This window comes from Gavialis gangeticus, unplaced genomic scaffold (genome assembly GCF_001723915.1).
Source record: "Gavialis gangeticus isolate Ggan-Ray unplaced genomic scaffold, GavGan_comp1, whole genome shotgun sequence".
Classification (NCBI taxonomy): Eukaryota; Metazoa; Chordata; order Crocodylia; family Gavialidae; genus Gavialis; species Gavialis gangeticus.
In genome coordinates, this window is record NW_017729022.1 from 179,407,573 (window position 1) to 179,415,776 (window position 8,204).

Here is an 8,204-nt window from a genome sequence, read left to right on the forward strand (position 1 = left end):
CTGACCAGTTTGTAACAGGCCACTAGATCCCCCCTCAGCCTTCTCTTCTGGAGGCTGAACAAGTTCAGGTCCCTGAGCCTCACCCTGCAGGGCCTGCCCTGCTGCCCCCTGATCATGCGAGTGGCCCTCCTCTGGACCCTCTCCATGTTGTCCACATCCCTCTTGAAGTGCAGCACCCAGAACTGGATGCAGTACTCCAACTGCAGCCTGACCAGTACCGCATAGAGGGGGAGGATCATCTCCTTGGACCTGCTTGAGATGCATCTGTGGATGCATGACAAGGTGTGGCTGGCCTTCCTGACTGCAACCCCACACTGCTGGCCCATGTTCATCTTCGAGTCAATGATGACTCCAAGATCCTTTTCCGCCTCTGTACTGACAAGAAGGGAGTTCCCCAACCTGTAGGTATGGTGCCGCTTGTTCCTCCCCAGGTGCATCACTTTGAACTTGTCGGTGTTGAATCCCATCCTATTCTCATCCACCCACCCCTGTAACCTTTCTAGGTCCGATTGCAGCCTATTCCTTCCTTCCAGCATGCCCACATCCCCCCACATCTTATGGTAAATGGGTTCCATTTTTAAGAAGCACTTAGGTAACTTAGGAACCTAAACCCCATTTCCAAGACCAGATCTGTAAAGGGATCTAGGCACCTATGGATGCAAAATGGGAGTTGGACATTTAAGCACTTTTCAAAATCCTACTGGGTGACTGTCTTCATTTTTTGGTGCCTGAATACCTTTGCAAATCCAGCCCTATGACATTTACAAGCCTATCGCTCCTTCAGCATCAATTAAGACATTTTAAAAACTTTTATCCTTAAAGCCCCCTCTTTGGTAAAGACTTCAACAGTGTCAATATATGTTCACTTTATATATATTTATACATGCACATGGTGCATGCACACTTACAGTGCAATCTTCACAGGCCTAAATGAAAACACATATTTTTTCTTCCTGTAAATAAATTGATCTGAAATCCAGATGCATGTTATCCGCCAAAGAACCCAAGTGCCTCTGAAATATATAATGGCAATATTTGTCTGTTTCTGTACTTTCTGGAAATATACCCAAACACCAAATATAACTGTAACCAGGGTGGCACTCAGTGATGTACCACCTCTCCAAATGAAGGGATGCTAGTGAGTACAGGTGCACCACAGGAGGTGTAGCTGCTCAGTTGTCCGCAGCTCTCCTCCTCTCCCTACAGAGAAGAGCCAGGACACACATTGAGTCTTAACTATATACAAATTCAATAAGACATAAAGGTTATTATATTATATTATATTATATTATATTATATTATATTATATTATATTATAACCCTTATATCTTATTGAATTTGTATATACTATATACAACATCTATATATATATACACATATCTGTGCAAATATATTCTACTACCCCTGAACCCACTCTTAGGCCAATCCCCTGAGGGCCCTCTGGAGTGGATGAAACACCCTGCATGCCCACTCAGTGCCCTCTAGGCCTGAGGGGAGGGGACCTAAGGATAACACAGGATGTTTTAGCAGAGGATTAATACTAGAGCTGGCAGGTGAGTGATTAAGTATTCAAAGCAGGGGTTTCATCAACAGTATGCATTCCTATACACTAATAAGATACAAGTTTACAAAGCTTGAGGCACAGGATTTACAAAGCATGAGGCACAGGGTTTACAAAGCATGAGGCACAGGGCCAGAGAAAGTGAAGGACGCAGCAAGCTGCACTGATGCAATGTTGGTGCCCTGGGAAAACGGCCCCCAGGTGAGGAAAGGGGAAATAGGAGCACCCCGATATCTCAGCTGCATCCTTCAGCCTTATTTAATAGGGTTGTGCAATTCAGTGGAGATTCGGCCCAATTCGGTGGCCATATCTCTGAATCTGAATCGAATCAGAGGACCCTTTAATCTCTCTGAATCGATTCAGAACCCCCCCCCCCAATTCAGAGAGATTCATAAAGATTTGGCGATTCAAACATAGACACAACTTTAAATGTTTTTTCTACATACCTCTAGGTAGCAGGCAGCTCACGAATGCTGCAATACTGGGACGCATGGAGCATCGCACAGAAGCATGGGGGGCTCCCCAGTGCACTTGGCAGCAGACCCAGAAGTGGACCAGAAGCACTTCTGGTCCACTTCCATGTCCACCAGGGAGCACGCAGGGGTCCCCCTGCACCCCTTCCCCCAGCTAGGTGACTGGTGCCTCCTGGGTGTGGGGGGGGGCACCCAGGGTACCCCCATGGCTGATTGCTGAACCAGGGAAGTGCGGGGGTGCCCCCTGCATGCTCCCCAGTGGACCCAGAAGTGGACCGCTGAGCATGTGGAGGGACCCCCCCACACACACACTCCTGTGGGATGCTCCATGTGCTCCAGCATCACAGCGTTCACAAACCACACTGGTATCTTGAGGTATGTAGAAAAAACTTTTAAAGCTGTGCCTATGTCCAAATCATTGATTCTCTAAATCAGCATCGAATCTTTAGATTCACATTCAGCCGAATCAAATCAGGGACAGCGATCTGAATCAACTAATCAAATCACTGTCCTTGATTCAGGCTGAATCCGAATCACATAGGGCCCGCTTTGCACACCCCTATTATTCAAATAACCTTGTTGGTCAGGGCCTGTGGCAGGGCACAGTTTTTTCCTGCCACTTTAAGGGCCAGAAGGCAGCAGCCAGTAGGTGTCTGATTAGGGCAGCTGTTTTTAGGTTCAGGGCTGCCCATACAAACAGGGCAGTTTTGTTGCTGGAGGCCAGGCAACATTGCCTGGCTGGAGGGCTGCTGGTATCATCTGCAGGTAAGGGAGCAGCTGTAGGGGATGGTCAGGAGGCTCCTGGTCCTGGGTACGACCTAAAACTGCACCCTGCCAGAAGTGGGTGGCCTGCTGGGCCTCTCAGTGGTGTGGGAGCCCCAGAAAATGCCAGGCCAGTTACCACCCCAGTGAAAGGTGGGTTGGGGCACCTTAACCCCTAGCCCCCACAACCAGGTGGGTTACCCCTTTGTAGGGTCTGGAGGATGGACCCCCGGAGAGAGAGAAAAGGCCATAGACTCAAACCTGTCTGGACATCCCCTGACTGGTCAATGCTGGGACCAGAAGGGTCAAAGGGCCAGGGGCCCACTGTGAGGAATGCCCAAGAGCTGCACGCCTGGGCTTCCAACTGGCCTGGAGGGGGCCCAGGGCTAGTGAGCCAAAGGTCCTGGGGGGACCACACCCAAAGGGGAAGCAGTTCAGGGAGCTATGCTGCCTAGTATGAAGGTGGATGAGACAGCCAGAGGAGAGGAATCCAGGCAGGGTTCAATGAGGAGGATTCTGGGGCCCACAGTGGGGGCCCGGTGATGATGATAACATCTAGATGCCATCAGTGAGGCTTGGGCTGTGGTGTAGGGGAGGAATGGAGCCGCAGATAGTGTCCCCTGGCATCGGGGCAGGAAATGGGCAGCCCTCCCACTTAATTACATCAATGAACTAATTAACAACAAGGCACGGCAGATGAGAAGGCAGGTGGTTAGCCCAGAAACAGGTGGGTGGGCCACAGTTAAATAAGCCCCGAGAAGGCCCCCTGTTACAGGGCCCTAATCCCTTAGTTCCCCCCTGCCCCGTTTTCATCTCACAGACAATTCCTGGCTGCTCACCCCTGAGCAGAGGGCCCTCCTCTGTGGGAATCCTCTTCTTGGGCAACTCACAACTCCCAGAACCCACTGAGGCTCTCCTCGTCTCCCTGGTGGAGCATCTCCTCCCTCTGTAGAGGCCTCAGTTGCTCCGTGTAGCTCTCCTCACTGGTCAGCCTGCTCGCGGCCCCGTGCACCATCATGTGCACCAATGGCCTGCTCCCAGCCTGGTGCACTCTATGATGCCCATCACCTCTGTCCCCATGCAGGAGAGTTGGAGACCCAAGCAGCCCTGTGCCATGCTGGTCCCGACCCATTCCGGGACCCTCCATGTACCGACGTGTATACACCTTGCCCTGCCTCATGCAGGGGTTGGAGACCTGAGCTGCCACAGGCAGCACTGCGGTGTCAGCCTGCTCCCGGATCCCCCGTGCACCAGTCCATGCACCACTCACCCTGCCTCATGTAGGAAGTTGGTGATCCACACAGCGCCAAGGTCTCAGCCCACTCCCACACCCTCCATGCACTGATCCATGCACCACTCACCCTGTCTCATGCAGGGGTTGGAGACCCAAGCTACCACATGCAGCACTAGGGTCTCAGCATGCTCCCAGTCCTTTCATGCACCAATCTGTGCACTACTTGCCATGCTTCTTTTGCAGAGGGGTTGGGGATGCAGTTACTTGCCACTCCTCATCCAGCAAGGCATCTTCCATGTGCTTCTGGGGCAACCACTCCACCCTGCTGGTCAGCTCAGCCAGCCCCTCTTAGCCCTCTTCGCCATCCCTCATTGAAGCTGCCTGTGTGCTGGGCATGCTGTCTTTTTTATCCTCTTTGGAGGCTCTGCCCTCAGATTGAAAATGGACCAATCAGAGAGAGGCAGAGTTAGTCCCATTTCTGGTCCGTTTCTTCACCTCACCCCTGGGTAGGTGTGGGGCAAGCCTCTCCCCTTCCATCACCTGATTGGTGGGGAGGGGAAATGCCCCCATCAAATACTTTAAACCTCTCCAAAAACAGGTGCACCAGGCTGCTCCTGGCAAGCCCACCACATAACCATTTGAAAGCCCTAAGTAGTCTAAGAGACTACCTTGGCTTCAGGTTTGGGTGGTTTTCTGTTAGACTGATTCTCCTTGCTAGAAAAAGACCTTCCACTTCCATCTAAACAGAGTTAAACTCACACATGGCTCAGTCCAGTCCCCGCTAATGCCCTCTGTATTGGCCTATCTACATAAGTTGAAACAAACAAAATGCATTTTTTTTTCTTACACTCTCAATAACTTCCCTTTAGTTTGTTCTAGGATCTTAAAGTTCTGAAAGCCCACTACAATTTTTTACCAAGATATAAACAAATTTAAGGTCACACATTCCCTGATCAAACAAAGGCAGAGAAAGTTTTTCTAATTCAGGCATGCTTTTTTCCTTAAGTTTTATATTTTTATGAAAGCCTCTGTGTGGTTTCCTGAGACTTATGTTAAATTCAAGAATTGCTAGCAGATATAATTTACTGTCTATAATTTATCAGAGATCAAAGAGGGAGGAAAGTAGGCCTCTCATCATTCTTGTTCTTCCTGGCAATGAAACTTTTAGATCTCTTAGATCTGAAGCATAGTAGTCAAAAGAAAAAGGAACATAGTATAAGGTTATACACTCTCACTGAAAAGAGACTTAGGCTTATACTAGAATAACTAAGGGAAAGGGGATGGCTTCCAAAAACTTCCTAATAATTAGATGCATATACCAAGTCAGATGCAGATTACTAACCACCATGGGCCACATCTTCAACTTCTGTAAATCAACTTCAATGGAGCAATGCAAATTTATAACAGCTGAGGATCTGGCTCCATTGTGGCAACCCTGCAGATTTTTTACATTTCATTCCAGGGGAATTAGGAAGAGAGCAAGCAGCTACCCATATTTCTGATCAGGAAATAAGGGAATCACATTTCTCAGCAAAACGTAGTGGTTAATAAAACCACTCCAGTGAGTTCACTCAACCTCTTCCTTTGTTGCTTCAAAAACAGAACATAGAATAAGACAGAGTAGATTTCCAGAACACAAAGTGGTCCATATGCCAAGGCTGATTTTTTTTTGTTTGCCTTGCAGTGCATTCCGTGGCATGGTAGCTTGACTCTGTTTCCTGGCAGCCCTGGCAGAGGCAGCTCCTTCTGGCTGCCACTGCCAGTGTCACCACTGCTGCCAGACCTGGCCCCACTGTCTGGCACCCTGGCTGGTCCACCCTACACCCATCACTGGGGGTGCTAAATGAAGCAGGCAGTACACTTTTGTTTGCCTTGCAGTGCATTCACCACTTTTGAAAGGTTTCTTACTGACAACTCAAGAAGCCCAAGCTCCGTGATGTTCTCCTCTCTGGGCACGGTTAAAGAACCAGACTCTCTTAAGTGCTCCAACAACATTCCTCCTTTCCAGACCAAGCACCTAGAAGACTACGGCAGTTTTAAATTTATTTATGCCACAAAGGATCTGATTAACAGAACAGCTACTTACCCAAATGTGGAACAGCAACTGAGGAATGGAACTTGGGATAAAAGGCATCCTAAGCAGAGTGGGGTGGTTTCCTGTAACTGTCTCAAGAAACCTCCTAGACCCAGAAATCCCACAAGGAGTAGGAAATGCTGACTGGGAGACAGCTAAGTGCGGGGAATCTTCTTCCCCACCCCACTCCTTTTTTTTTTTTTTTTAATTCCACAAGGTGGAAAGAAGACCAGATTTTTAAGCCCTACAGGATCAATGCCATGGGAAAGGCAGAGTGGGAATGTCTACACATGCAAATTACTGCACAGTACAGGCGTGTGTCTACACATGCATTATGCAGGTGTCAAATTTATGCCTGATTACTGCATAGTAACTTAAGCAGGCATAAATGCACGTGTAGATATACCCAGTGCAGCTGAAAGACTAAGAAGCAAGACCCTTTATGGTGGGTCTGTGAAAGTTTTCCCTGTCTGCAATTTCCCTCTCCACTTGCCAAACTATACACTGGCTGTGGTTAATGATTGTTACAGAGCAGACTTCTCTCCAGTACAGTTTGGACTGCCACCTCATTTTAGAGGGCACTGAGCAGCCATCAGAAGCTAATGATTTTAGTCACTACATGCCGAGACAAATTTCAGCCAACTAAATGAAATGCTCCACATCCACTTGCTAGTCCCGTCACACAACTGTCATTTCCTCACAAGCTTCCCTTTTCTGCTAGATAACATGCCTGAAAGCTGTCCTAAAGTGTGGAGGAAGTAGTTTCTTCTCCATACTCCCTAATTCTTTGACTACAGGGTTGAGATAGCCAATAAGGATATTGATTAGGGCCAAATGGGGTGAGGGCTTTTGATGTGTGGTACAAATTAATTAAACCAGATAATGCAGGGGTGGGCAAACTATAACCTGTGGGCCAGATCCAGCCCACCAAGGGATCTTACCCAACCCACAGCAGATCCCTTGGCCATGCCCAGCCCAGGCTTCAGGCACAGGCAAGCCATGGCACATGTGACCAGTCCCACACTGCCCCTGGATGTGCAACAGAGCTTGAGTGGCATGGTGGCTTGACTCTGTTTCCTGGCAGCCCTGGCAGAGGCAGCTCCCTCTGGCTGCCACTGCCAGTGTCACCACTGCTGCCAGACCTGGCCCCACTGTCTAGCACCCTGGCTGGTCCACCCTGCACCCATCGCTGGGGGTGCTAAATGAAGCAGGCAGGTGGGGTTTCCATGAAACCCAACCCAGGACCATCACAGGTAAGGTACACTCAGCCATGCAGGTGGCATGGGGCTACAGGAAAGTGCAGAGTAGCATCTGGGAATGCGACAAGCAGGCGGGGCCAGGGCTGGATTGCGGGGCAGTGATAAATAGAGCCAGGGATGAGGCAGAGCCGTGATCAACTCTCTGCACAACAGATCACAACCAGCTTGATCCAGATGGGAGACGGAGTGCACGCCTGTCACATGGCCCCTGCTGCCCCTGCCCTAGCAGAGGCACATGTAGGCACTGGGCAACCCCAGTACAGTGCATCTGCAGAGCAGTGCAGCCCAGCAGCAAGGGGCAGGCCCAACAGATTGTGACTGGATTAGTGTAGCAGGCAACACTGCTGTGCTGCAATGCTGTATTGGGGCTGCCTGCACATGCCCATGCTGGGGTGAAGATAGTAGAGGCCGGGTCAGAAGCATGTGCTCCACAACCTCCCAGGTTGGGCCAGTCATGATTTGTCATGTGATGAGCAAAACACAGCTCTGTCCCAGCGCCAGCCCCAGCCTCATAGTATCACCCTGCAATCCTGGCCTCTGGCCCCAGACCCAGAGCACTCACCTGTCCCACTCCTGGACACTGCTCCCTGCCTACCCATGGCCCCATCCCACCCACCACCCAGCTGAGCATGCCCTGTCTATGGGGGTCCCAGGACAGTCTTCATGGAGACCCCACGCATCCACTCCATACAGTGCTTCCAGACCATCTAGTAATCCACCACTTAGGGACTTTTGGTGAACTGTGATGGAGGGGATTGGGGCACAGTGCTGACCTGGCTTGAAACAGCTCACCAAAAATCCCTAAGTGGCCCTCCAGCCCAAATAATTGCCCACCTCTGAG